A 14,728-nucleotide genomic window follows, 5' to 3' on the forward strand; every position below is an offset into this window, starting at 1 on the left:
TATGTTACAGAATCGCATCATCCCCAGCCTGGCTGATAAACACCTGCTGGAATGTACGATGTTTATGCAGGATGGAGCTCCACCCCATATTGCTAGACACGTGAAAGATCTCTTGCACGCGTCGTTTGCTGATGATTGTGTGCTCAGCCGCCACCCCAGACCTCAGTCCGTGCGATTATTGGCTTTGGAGTTACCTGAAGCCGCAAGTGTATCGTGATCGACCGACATCTCTAGGGATACTGAAAGACAACATGCTACGCCAATGCCTCACCATAACTCCATACATGCTTTACAGTGCTGTACACAACATTATTCCTCGACTACGGCTATTGTTGAGGAATGATGGTGAACATATTGAGCATTTCCTGTAAAGAACATCATACTTGCTTTGTCTTACTTTGATATGCTAATTATTGCTATTCTGATCACATGAAGCGCTATCTGTCGGACATTTTTTGAACTTTTGTATTTTTTTGGTTCTAATAAAACCCCATGTCATTCTAAGCATGTGTGTCAATTTGTACCTCTCTGTCTACACTATTCCGTGATTTATTCAGTTTTCAAATTTATTCTGACTTTTTGATCACCTGGTACATCAGGAACACTAGTAAAAACGCAAGCACAGTTAATAGGATGTGAGACACAGGCACAAAACGACACTGGTTGATCCATTGTTCCTAGGACAATGTGGACTGGCACACAAAGTTCGTTAACGATGAACAGAAGCACAAAACAATTACTGAACACACGACAACGATGTTGGGGTCACCACTGTGGGTGTTACATGGCGTAGAACAGTAATAACACACTTTTGCAGACGCATAAACACTTATTTTAACACTAAACAAAGTAAATACAAAAGAAGCTGTCGAACATGGCGCACAGCGAGATAGACAAAGTGAACTACAAGTAAAGTCAATGAACATTGGTTCAAAGACATGGCGCTTCACGCCAAAGGCGCCACACTGTCATTAGGCGAGAAAACTAATATTGTGAGTAATAAAGTGAACAATTTGAGAAGCGAAATTTCAAACCTCAACAATCAGGTCGCAGGACTGAAAAAGGATCTTAAAATAGAGGCAGAACACAAACAGTCTGGTACATAACTAGGCCCTGAAGAAAACAACGTTGTAAAAGAAGAATTAGAGCAGATAAATGATGTTAAAAACACTTGCACTGATGAAAATGTAGTCTTTTCAAAATAAACCGAAAATGTAATTTTTGATGTAGACAGGATGGCAGTAGTGGATGATAGTAATCAAACTGTTGTATATGTAACAAATCAAACTGCAAATTGCACCGATGTTGCACACAAAAGTTACGTAAATATTATCAAAATGAAGGTAAAGTCACTGAAATGAAGTAAAATATCCGAAAACGAAAGTAAAAAGAACATTTTTAAGTAAGGTCGAAGTAATAGTGAATACATATACATATAAAGCAATTTTCATCAGAAGACACTATGGCTGTTTAATTCAAACTGTAAAACGAAATACTATTTCAAGTGTAAGTTGGAATGAAACTGTTTACGCTACTGGCCATTAAAATTGCTACATCACGAAGATGACGTGCTACAGATGCGAAATTTAACCGACAGGAAAAAAATGCTGTGATATGCAAATGATTAGCTTTTCAGAGCATTCACAAAAGGTTTGCGCCGGTGGCGACACCTACAACGTGCTGACATGAGGAAAGCATACAACCGATTTCTCATACACAAACAGCAGCTGACCGGCGTTGGCTGGTGTAACGTTGTTTTGATGCCTCGTATAAGAATGAGAAATGCGTACTTTGATAAAGGTCGGATTGTAGCCTATCGCGATTGCGGTTTATCCTATCGCAACATTGCTGCTCGCGTTGGTCAAGATCCAATGACTGTTAGCAGAATATGGAATCGGTGGTTTCAGGAGGGTAATACGGAACGCCGTGCTCGATCCCAACGGCCTCGTATCACTAGCAGTCGAGATGACAGGCATCTTATCCGCATGGCTGTAACGGATCGTGCAGCCACGTCTCGATCCCTGAGGCAACAGATGGGGACGTTTGCAAGACAAAAACCATCTGCACGAACAGCTCGGCGACGTTTGCAGCAGCATGGACTATCAGCTCAGAGACCATGGCTGTGGTTACCCTTGACGCTGCATCACAGACAGGAGCGCCTGTGTTGGTGTACTCAACGACGAACCTGGGTGCACGAATGGCAAAACGTCATTTTTTCGGATGAATCCAGGTTCTGTTTACATCATGATGGTCAGATCCGTGTTTGATGACATCGCCATCAACGCACATTGGAAGTGTGTATTTGTCATCACCATACTGGCGTATCACCTGGTGTTATGGTATGGGGTGCCATTGGTTACACGTCTCGGTCATCTCTTGTTCACATTGATGGCACTTTGAACAGGGGACGTTACATTTCAGATGTGTTACGACCCGTGACTCTATCCTTAATTCGATCCCTCTGAAACCCTACATTTCAGCAGGATAATGCACGACCGCATGTTGCAGGTCGAGTACGGGCCTTTCTGGATATAGAAAATGTTCGACTGCTGCCCTGGCCAGCACATTCTCCCCATGTCTCACCAATTGAAAACGTCTGGTCAATGGTGACTGAGCAACTTGCTCATCACAATACGCTAGTGACTATTCTCGATTAACTGTGGTATCGTGTTGAAACTGCATGAGCAGCTGGTACCTGCCCACGCCATCAAGCTCTGTTAGACTCAATGCCCAGGCGTATCAAGGCCGTAATTACGGACAGAGGTGGTTGTTCTGAGTACTAATTTCTCAGGAGCTATGCACCCAAATTGCGTGAAAATGTAATCACATGTCATTTCTAGTATAATATATTTGTCCAATGAATACCCGTTTATCATCTGCATTTCTTCTTGGTGTAGCAATTTTAATGGTCAGTAGTGTATTTGCTTCAGAGGGTGACAAAACAAGTAGGGATACAAAGGAAAGGCAAAAGTGTTGTAGGTTTACATAACGCCACACTGAGTAACAGATGTGTAGTGTACAGTAATACTGAAAACAGTGGCGGCTCGCAGGTATACATTGTGGGCGTTCACAGATTTTTAAATTCAGATAAATATGAGAGTTCGAAATTAATAGCTTCTGCTGTATAACAGTTATCGTTATCAACATATTTATACAACTGCAGCCACTGTCAGTAATGATAATAATAATAGTAATAATAATAATAAAGGAAGAATTTTTTGTGAAATTTCGTTGTTTTGTACATAATTAAATACATTTGTGGCTAGAAGGAAATAATGTTCAAGCTTTCGCTACTCTCCATTTCACATTTTTGTGTAAGTGGGAGTTTTCGTGCTGTTTTATTTTTTTGGACAGATGTACAAGACCCCTAATTCATGTATTAGTTAATGAATTAAATTCTGGGTTGAAAATCAGACATTCTTACATTGCACCCACACAACAAATTTCACTTATTATACATTTCTTTGTTAAATGTTCGCTTGTAGCTACACTTATCTGATTTTGTCACTTTCTCAGACAACAGATCTGGTCTGGAATGTCCTAGTTTCTTTGTGGCTAACTTTTCCTGGTTATGTTCTTTCCTGTTTGCGCTGAATACAGGTTCAACAGGGTTCATGTTGATACTCCACAGGAAAGCCAATTCCAGCACAGTAGACAACCAACTGCAAACACAAACTGCCATTTGCGGAAATGATTCGAGTAGTGCTATCTACCAATGAGGTCACTTGACAAGAAGAAAAATGAGGTGCTGAGAGCCCTAAGAGCTAAAAACACACCGTCTTTGACCCCCCCCCCCCCCCCAATATTTAAGTGAATATCAGAGAAACAAAGGAGACAACTTTCTGTGAATGTTCGATACACATACATTATGGGCCTACAGTACAGATAAACCTGACCCACCATTAGATCAACAGATGCCATTGTTGTTGTTGTTGTTGTGGTCTTCAGTCCTGAGACTGGTTTGATGCAGCTCTCCATGCTACTCTATCCTGTGCAAGCTTCTTCATCTCCCAGTACCTACTGCAACCTACATCCTTCTGAATCTGCTTAGTGTACTGATCTCTTGGTCTCCCTCTACGATTTTTACCCTCCACACTGCCCTCCAATGCTAAATTTGTGATCCCTTGATTCCTCAAAACATGTCCTACCAACCGATCCCTTCTTCTAGTCAAGTTGTGCCACAAACTTCTCTTCTCCCCAATCCTGTTCAATACCTCCTCATTAGTTACGTGATCTACCCACCTTATCTTCAGCATTCTTCTGTAACACCACAATTCAATGGCTTCTATTCTCTTCTTGTCCAAACTATTTATCGTCCATGTTTCACTTCCATACATGGCTACACTCCATACAAATACTTTCAGAAACGACTTCCTGACACTTAAATCTATACTCGATGTTAACAAATTTCTCTTCTTCAGAAACGATTTCCTTGCCATTGCCAGTCTACATTTTATATACTCTCTACTTGGACCATCATCAGTTATTTTACTCCCTAAATAGCAAAACTCCTTTACCACTTTAAGTGTCTCATTTCCTAATCTAATCCCCTCAGCATCACCCGATTTAATTTGACTACATTCCATTATCCTCGTTTTGCTTTTGTTGATGTTCATCTTATATCCTCCTGTCAAGACACTGTCCATTCCGTTCAACTGCTCTTTCAAGTCCTTTGCTGTCTCTGACAGAATTACAATGTCATCGGCGAACCTCAAAGTTTTACTTCTTCTCCATGAATTTTAATACCTACTCCAAATTTTTCTTTTGTTTCCTTTACTGCTTGCTCAATATACAGATTGAATAACATCGGGGAGAGGCTACAACCCTGTCTCACTCCCTTCCCAACCACCGCTTCCCTTTCATGCCCCTCGACTCTTACAACTGCCATCTGGTTACTGTACAAATTGTAAATAGCCTTTCGCTCCCTGTATTTTACCCCTGCCACCTTCAGAATTTGAAAGAGAGTATTCCAGTTAACGTTGTCAAAAGCTTTCTCTAAGTCTATAAATGCTAGAAACGTAGGTTTGCCTTTTCTTAATCTTTCTTCTAAGATAAGTCGTAAGGTTAGTATTGCCCCACGTGTTCCAACATTTCTACGGAATCCAAACTGATCTTCCCCGAGGTCCGCTTCTACCAGTTTTTCCATTCGTCTGTAAAGAATTCGCATTAGTATTTTGCAGCTGTGACTTATTAAACTGATAGTTCGGTAATTTTCACATCTGTCAACACCTGCTTTCTTTGGTATTGGAATTATTATATTCTTCTTGAAGTCTGTGGGTATTTCGCCTGTCTCATACATCTTGCCCACCAGATGGTAGAGTTTTGTCATGACTGGCTCTCCCAAGGCCATCAGTAGCTCTAATGGAATGTTGTCTACTCCCGGGGCGTTGTTTCGACTCAGGTCTTTCAGTGCTCTGTCAAACTCTTCACGCAGTATCTTATCTCCCATTTCATCTTCATCTACATCCTCTTCCATTTCCATAATACTGTCCTCAAGTACATCGCCCTTGTATAAACCCTCTATATACTCCTTCCACCTTTCTGCCTTGCCTTCTTTGCTTAGAACTGGGTTGCCATCTGAGCTCTTGATATTCATACAAGTGGTTCTCTTCTCTCCAAAGGTCTCTTTAATTTTCCTGTAGGCAGTATCTATCTTACCCCTAGTGAGACAAGCCTCTACATCCTTACATTTGTCCTCTAGCCATCCCTGCTTAGCCATTTTGCACTTTCTCTCGATCTCATTTTTGAGACGTTTGTATTCCCTTTTGCCTGCTTCATTTACTGCATTTTTATATTTTCTCCTTTCATCAATTAAATTCAATATTTCTTCTGTTACCCAAGGATTTCTATTAGCCCTCGTCTTTTTACGTACTTGATCCTCTGCTGCCTTCACTACTTCATCCCTCAGAGCTACCCATTCTTCTTCTACTGTATTTCTTTCCCCCATTCATGTCAATTGTTCCCTTATGCTCTCCCTGAAACTCTCTACAACCTCTGCTTCTTTCAGTTTATCCAGGTCCCATCTCTTTAAATTCCCACCTTTTTGCAGTTTCTTCAGTTTCAATCTGCAGTTCATAACCAATAGATTGTGGTCAGAATCCACATCTGCCCCTGGAAATGTCTTACAATTTAAAACCTGGTTCCTAAATCTCTGACTTACCATTATATAATCTATCTGATACCTATTAGTATCTCCAGGATTCTTCCAGGTATACAACCTTCTTTTATGGTTCTTGAACCAAGTGTTAGCTATGATTAAGTTATGCTCTGTGCAAAATTCTACAAGGCGGCTTCCTCTTTCATTTCTTCCCCCCAATCCATATTCACCTACTATGTTTCCTTCTCTCCCTTTTCCTACTGACGAATTCCAGTCACCCATGACTATTAAATTTTCGTCTCCCTTCACTACCTGAATAATTTCTTTTATCTCGTCATACATTTCATCAATTTCTTCATCATCTGCAGAGCTAGTTGGCATATAAACTTGTACTACTGTAGTAGGCATGGGCTTTGTGTCTATCTTGGCAACAATAATGCGTTCACTATGCTGTTTGTAGTAGCTAACCCACACTCCTATTTTTTTATTCATTATTAAACCTACTCCTGCATTACCCCTATTTGATTTTGTATTTATAACCCTGTAATTACCTGACCAAAAGTCTTGCTCCTCCTGCCACCGAACTTCACTAATTCCCACTATATCTAACTTTAACCTATCCATTTCCCTTTTTAAATTTTCTAACCTACCTGCCCGATTAAGGGATCTGACATTCCACGCTCCGATCCGTAGAATGCCAGTTTTCTTTCTCCTGATAACGACGTCCTCTTGAGTAGTCCAGGCCCGGAGATCCGAATGGGGGACTATTTTACCTCCGGAATATTTTACCCAAGAGGACGCCATCATCATTTAATCATACAGTAAAGCTGCATGTCCTCGGGAAAAATTACGGCTGTAGTTTCCCCTTGCTTTCAGCCGTTCGCAGTACCAGCACAGCAAGGCCGTTTTGGTTAATGTTACAAGGCCAGATCAGTCAATCATCCAGACTGTTGCCCCTGCAACTACTGAAAAGGCTGCTGCCCCTCTTCAGGAACCACATGTTTGTCTGGCCTCTCAACAGATACCCCTCCGTTGTGGTTGCACCTACAGTACGGCCATCTGTATCGCTGAGGCACGCAAGCCTCCCCACCAACGGCAAGGTCCATGGTTCATGGGGGAAGCCATAAGCATGCCATAAGCATGAATAAATGCTACAGTCTCACAATCGATGATGATGTGCTTTACGGTTCTCAGCATCTCAGATGGATTACTCTATAATAAAATCCAAAACTTAATGTACTACATCTCATTCAGAATCCCAAAAAATAGTTTTTCTATCAGTATAACTAAAACTTATAGTGAAGTCGATATAATTTTTCAATATAGTGAGTGAATTTGCGTATGTGTGGGGTGTGCTACCGCCTTGTGGAATTTATGCCAAGCGAACATAGACAAAAAAGTCAGCTGCAGTATGCTACCACCTGGTGGCATTGTGTAAACCTGTAGTTGAGCGGTATGGGCTAGAAGTGAACACTGTGAACCATGCACATTGTTTATCAAATCCATATGTATTTGGTCCATAAGGCAATTACGTCACGCCAGTTGCGCAAGCACAGAAGCTCCTTAAAACGTGCTCAAGCGAAGTTGTGCTCGAGACCCTGATGCCGAGTTTCACCGAGTCTAGAGAAGTTATATGTAGCACAGCACGGTATATTTAGAACCATGTATATCACATTACTGCATCTACATTACGTTTAACAGCATTCATTGATAATTAATCATTAAATCCGCAAGGTATCAAGAGTTAGGGTGTTCATGTGCTCTTGTGCTATTACATAGTGGTCCCCACTTATAGTCAGTAACATATTCCAAACTAATTTTATATTTTTCGATATGTATGTGTAACATCAAGTCAAAGTAACTGCTTTCAAATAAATTCTTGTTAGAAGTAGAAGGGTGTGATTATGAGCATAATGATGAACTATATACACATTACTTTTAAAGACTCCTGGGGATGTGTCTGGCGAGCATAGAGCCCCGAGCTGATGTGGATCTTACTTCAAATACTTCGATTTCCAGAGCGAGATCCATCCTCTAACTATTCTGTAAATCTTTCAAATTGTATTCTGCTGTCATGCTGGCCTTCTTCAATAAGTGTTAGATGTGTATATTGTAGAATATTTCAAGTGAAGGTACAGGACAATACCAACAAGAACTTTATTCATTATTTGTCCAACAACTATTTATGGTTTTGAAATGAAGGTTGTATCCAATTACTGAAAACAGAAAAATTTTGCAATATGGTTACAGTAAAGTTACTATACAGCACTATGATTGAAAGGTATATATTTGCATTTGCTATTGTATAGTGAATAAATTATCTTGCATTTTGAGAAGGTGTACTTTGACTGTCTTTGAGGAGAAGCATTTTTTACATTTCCTATAATTCGAGTTACTGTGTTGTCTGGTTTCATAATAGTTGTATAAACACAAGTTTTGGAGGTATTATGGGAAAATTTGTAATGTACCTGTAACTAAATAGGAAGAAAGTCAGACTTCTCGGTCTACTATATTCATTTTCAAGACCTATCGCCAGTAATTGAATTTAACTATTATAGTGGTAGCATTGATAAATATTTTATATGGGAAAAGTTTTCTAAGGTGAAAATATCAAACTTAAAGAACACTTTTCTATTATCTTAACTGTATTTCAGTGTGAAAGATGAACAGAGTGAGGAGATTAATTTGTCAGACCACTTACGCAATGTTTGAAAGCTGTAACAGGTGATAATTTGTACTTTGTATGGGCAACTTTATGTGTGAACTGCATTAATATTTGAAATATATTGGTAATAAGATTTTCTCATTTTTAAAAGAATTGAACATGTGCTGGATTATTATGATTCGAGAATTCAAACACTATTATCAGAATATTTTATACACTCCTGGAAATGGAAAAAAGAACACATTGACACCGGTGTGTCAGACCCACCATACTTGCTCCGGACACTGTGAGAGGGCTGTACAAGCAATGATCACACGCACGGCACAGCGGACACACCAGGAACCGCGGTGTTGGCCGTCGAATGGCGCTAGCTGCGCAGCATTTGTGCACCGCCGCCGTCAGTGTCAGCCAGTTTGCCGTGGCATACGGAGCTCCATCGCAGTCTTTAACACTGGTAGCATGCCGCGACAGCGTGGACGTGAACCGTATGTGCAGTTGACGGACTTTGAGGGAGGGCGTATAGTGGGCATGCGGGAGGCCGGGTGGACGTACCGCCGAATTGCTCAACACGTGGGGCGTGAGGTCTCCACAGTACATCGATGTTGTCGCCAGTGGTCGGCGGAAGGTGCACGTGCCCGTCGACCTGGGACCGGACCGCAGCGACGCACGGATGCACGCCAAGACCGTAGGATCCTACGCAGTGCCGTAGGGGACCGCACCGCCACTTCCCAGCAAATTAGGGACACTGTTGCTCCTGGGGTATCGGCGAGGACCATTCGCAACCGTCTCCATGAAGCTGGGCTACTGTCCCGCACACCGTTAGGCCGTCTTCTGCTCACGCCCCAACATCGTGCAGCCCGCCTCCAGTGGTGTCGCGACAGGCGTGAATGGAGGGACGAATGGAGACGTGTCGTCTTCAGCGATGAGGGTCGCTTCTTCCTTGGTGCCAATGATGGTCGTATGCGTATTTGGCGCCGTGCAGGTGAGCGCCACAATCAGGACTGCATACGACCGAGGCATACAGGGCCAACACCCGGCATCATGGTGTGGGGAGCGATCTCCTACACTGGCCGTACACCACTGGTGATCGTCGAGGGGACACTGAATAGTGCACGGTACATCCAAACCGTCATCGAACCCATCGTTCTACCATTCCTAGACCGGCAAGGGAACTTGCTGTTCCAACAGGACAATGCACGTCCGCATGTATCCCGTGCCACCCAACGTGCTCTAGAAGGTGTAAGTCAACTACCCTGGCCAGCAAGATCTCCGGATCTGTCCCCCATTGAGCATGTTTGGGACTGGATGAAGCGTCGTCTCACGCGGTCTGCACGTCCAGCACGAACGCTGGTCCAACTGAGGCGCCAGGTGTAAATGGCATGGCAAGCCGTTCCACAGGACTACATCCAGCATCTCTACGATCGTCTCCATGGGAGAATAGCAGCCTGCATTGCTGCGAAAGGTGGATATACACTGTACTAGTGCCGACATTGTGCATGCTCTGTTGCCTGTGTCTATGTGCCTGTGGTTCTGTCAGTGTGATCATGTGATGTATCTGACCCCAGGAATGTGTCAATAAAGTTTCCCCTTCCTGGGACAATGAATTCACGGTGTTCTTATTTCAATTTCCAGGAATGTAATATGGAGACAGTATGGTGTGTATTTATATAGTTATATGAGAAGTTGTTTATGGATATTATGAAGATATGATGTAGTTTCATATATATGCTGTAAAGATGATATGTAAGATTTTTCTTTGAGATTTGATGAGATAGTTATGCACAGGAGATACAGGCTGGTCTGAAAAGCTTGTAAAGGCCTTGCAGGGGAGGCTCTGCTGAAAAATAATTGTTAAGGAAAATATCGATTTTTTTTGCTTCATTATCGAGTTATTTACCATTGAAATTATTCATTCAGGTCGTTGTGTGCGCGAATTCAAGGAGCCTGCCAGAGACAGTGTTGCCAAACTCGTTCTCCATTTGGCTTACTCAAACCAAGCAAACGTAGCTTCTGCTCGCCTTGCTTAAATCTATCAGTTCTGAAGATGGCACATTTTGACTGTTAATCAGCATTTGAACAGGTGGTAACTCATGGATACAGAGATTTCTGTGTTTTGCCGCATTTCAGCACGTGCAAGTGTCTGAATTTGCATGTGCAACAACCCGATTGGGTAACTTCAATCCTAAATAACTTGGAAAACTTTTACTGAACATTTATTTCTCGGCAGAACCTCCCCTGCAACAACCTTACAAGTTTTTCACACTGATCATGCCAACCATACATTATTGTGTTTTGAAGAAGGTTCGAATGGCTCTGAGCACTATGCGACTCAACTTCTGAGGTCATCAGTCGCCTAGAACTTAGAACTAATTAAACCTAATTAACCTAAGGACATCACACACATCCATGCCCGAGGCAGGATTCGAACCTGCGACCGTAGCGGTCACGCGGTTCCAGACTGAAGTGCCTTTAACCGCACGGCCACACCGGCGGCTTTGAAGAAGGTCATTATGATGAGCTTGCTATGTGTTCTGTAGTATGATGTGTGATGATCAGTTTTGTCATGTAGTTAATGACTCTACCTGGAAATGAGATGAAGGTTTGTAGTGTGTCTACTGTTGACTCTGATGGTAATACGAAGAAGTATACTAACTATGTCTGATGAGTTTATAGTAGTACATGTGTGGAGACAGAGAAGGTTTTGCAACAGTCTTTTTGTTTTAAAATTTCTGAGATATCTGTTGTGGAGAAGTATTTTTTACCAGCTGAGTAATTGCAGTAGGAAGTCTGGACCATTTAAGGAGATAATGTAACTAGATAATGTAACTAGATAACTATTTTTGTTGTGGAGAGAGATGTAGGTTTATATTATCAGATGATAAAGACAAAAATTGTGTTGCCATGTAGTAATTTTCTGAAAAAGTAATAAACTCAATAAAACACCACTCTCTAGAAGTACATTACTGTCATGGGAATTCGAAACTGATGTGGGGCTTTACTTAAAGTTTTTGTGCCCTAGTTGTAAGTAATGTAAATAAGTTACAAAAATAATTCTTTAACTTCTTTCAGTAGGTAATTTCATAAAGAACATGTTTTGTCACTCTAACATGATAATGTACTTACACTTTACCATTTATGAAATAGTTGCATACACTTGAATTTTGTACGTATTCTGAAGTACTGTTAAACCCTAGAACTTATTCCAGTTAGAACCAATGCTTTATATGTAGCTGTCTATATACAACAGATTTTAGTTCATTTTATACATACCAATGGACTAATGAGCACACTTTCTTAGTTTAAGTTGTTATATCACAAAAACACTGAGGAAATATGGTATTATCTTATTTGACTGCAATTTGTATGAGAATGTATTTATGGTAAATGGAGAAGGATTGTAAAGTGATGTGCTGTACAGTGCAAGAACAAGCTTCTACATTCACCTTCGTTATACACATGGTGGTTCATCAACTTGGATCATTGTTTTGTTTGGAAAGAGATCAGCCTTGTTATTTCTGGCCTTCCTGACTGTTCCTATCTCTTTGCAAATAATGATTTATTTATTTCACAAAACACGTTGACTATATTATCCCAAAGCTACACAAATACTCATGTTACTACTTATTGTCAAACTTATTATATGAAATGAAGAATGTCTAGCTTGAAACGAAATATGTCGATTTGCAGATGAATAATAATTCACAAATCAGTAAGTATCAGGGAGTCTGTGAAAGTTTTTTTCTTATTAGTTCACGACAACCTTCGCTAATTCCAATGCAAATAAATGAAAGAAATATGAGACATAAAACAGTTTCATTACACATGTGAAGATATACAAAAGAAAAGAGAGATGTATTGTTTTAATTATCGATCTACACCTTTGTGAAAGCATCACATACATAAGGTTATACCAGGTGAAACAGAAATGATTTATTCTTTAATAATATATGTACATACTGTACGTTTGCCCACATACCTGAAATGATTTGTATCTTAAGTGCTGATGATGAATTTAATGCAACTCTGTGAGATGGAGATTATACAACAAGAGCCAGCCGGAGAGGCCATGCAGTTCTAGGCACTACAGTCTGGAGCCGAGCGACCGCTCTGGTTGCAGGTTCAAATCCTGCCTCGGGCATAGATGTGTGTGATGTCCTTAGGTTAGTTAGGTTTAATTAGTTCTAAGTTCTAGGCGACTGATGACCTCAGAAGTTAAGTCGCATAGTGCTCACAGCCATTTGAACAATTTGTATACAACAAGATTATTCTTGAATAAGTTATGAAAAGGTTCACACTGACACTTGTCTGTAATCTGTTTATACTTTACCAAAAGTGACTACAACTCATATATTTTCTAGATGACAAAATGACTATTGTAAACTTTAAATACTTGCCTCAGACTATGGCTTATAAATGAAACATGTTACCATGTTATGTACATAAAAGTTTTTAAACATAAAGTACTATATACATTTTGAAGTGAGAATACCTGCATGGTTATACTGAGAATAATACTAGAAGAATTGTCAAAATACTAGAAGTGATTTTAATTAGTGATACAATTAGTTATCATTTTATCTTGTAAATTTTGGCTCCACATGACCAACATGCATTCCACTTGTTAGAAAAGAATAGCATAGTTATTAAGAAGATGTACATTTATATGACTTTCAGGACTAAGACTTTAATCACACATCAATCGTTTAAAACCATATGTACTTTCTTTAATTATATTCTGATAGATATTTCAGAGAAAAGACATGCAAGAAGGAGTGAGACGCTTCCTGATGGTGTTTCAAAGACAAGTTCCCATTGTACTTGTGTATCCATGGGGAAGAGAAAGGATATGCAAAGAACTACATGTACAGAAAAGAAGAAATCTTTAATATTTTATGTCACAATATTGCGTATATGTTGAAACAGTTCTTTATTCAATATGTGTATGTAATATGATTACAGACATCAAGAGTACTGTACATCATATTTCTATTCTGGTACATGCATGCTGCGACAAAGTTTCGCCCATAATTCTTATGCAGATATATTGGGGGCGTGTGTAAAGTAGCATAATGGGAAGACATTTATCGAAAACTGGGATTCTGACCATTACATTACAAACTTTATGTGAAGTTATATAAAGCTATAACCAAGCAGTGTAAATTGTTAATTCACTGTACTGATGAACCTGAGGTACCCAAAATGCAATTAAGATGAAATATAAATAATATTTCATGACATCTAATAGATAACTGAACATATATAAAAACCACATTAAACATCAAGTCCGCATTATGATCAACAAAATCAGTACGCATAAAAGTGACATTATTTACTATTCAGGTAACCATAAAGACACAGGCTTCATGTTATTATCGAAATAATATCTATATTTATAAAGTTATTAAGAAAAGTAGTTCAGACGTTACTGTAAAAAGGCAGTTCATATGATTTGGTCACAGTGATCGTAATACTTTGGCACGTTATCTGATTTACAAAGTTTGTAACAAAACATAGACGGGCCAAATTCTGTAACCAATTTTCTAAAACCATCAAATTTTAATTATAAACTTTTACAGTCTGTTTAAAACAATGTGTGATCAAACATTTCGGTTGTTCGAAAGTATACAAGCAATAGCAGCAGCAGTCATAGTAGATCAGGGTTATGTCATCTTTCAGACAATGAAGTTGTGTCAGTGTGTGTTGCAATAAACACGATTTTAAAAGTATGTTACTTTATTGGCTTCTTCATGTGATTTGATTATCAAGACAAGTAGGTTCTGACAGACAAAGAGCTCAAGCTTCCATTACAGGTTACAGGTTAATGCAGCAAAGAGATACTCACTTCATTCCAACATCAGCTACAATTCAGCAACAGAACTATAGTCATATGACCTGTTTACATTTTACACACTCACCGCAAAAGATAAATTAGTATCCCAGTCCATGTAGGGGAGTTGGCACAATAA

This window comes from Schistocerca serialis, chromosome 3 (assembly GCF_023864345.2).
Source record: "Schistocerca serialis cubense isolate TAMUIC-IGC-003099 chromosome 3, iqSchSeri2.2, whole genome shotgun sequence".
Lineage (NCBI taxonomy): Eukaryota > Metazoa > Arthropoda > Insecta > Orthoptera > Acrididae > Schistocerca > Schistocerca serialis.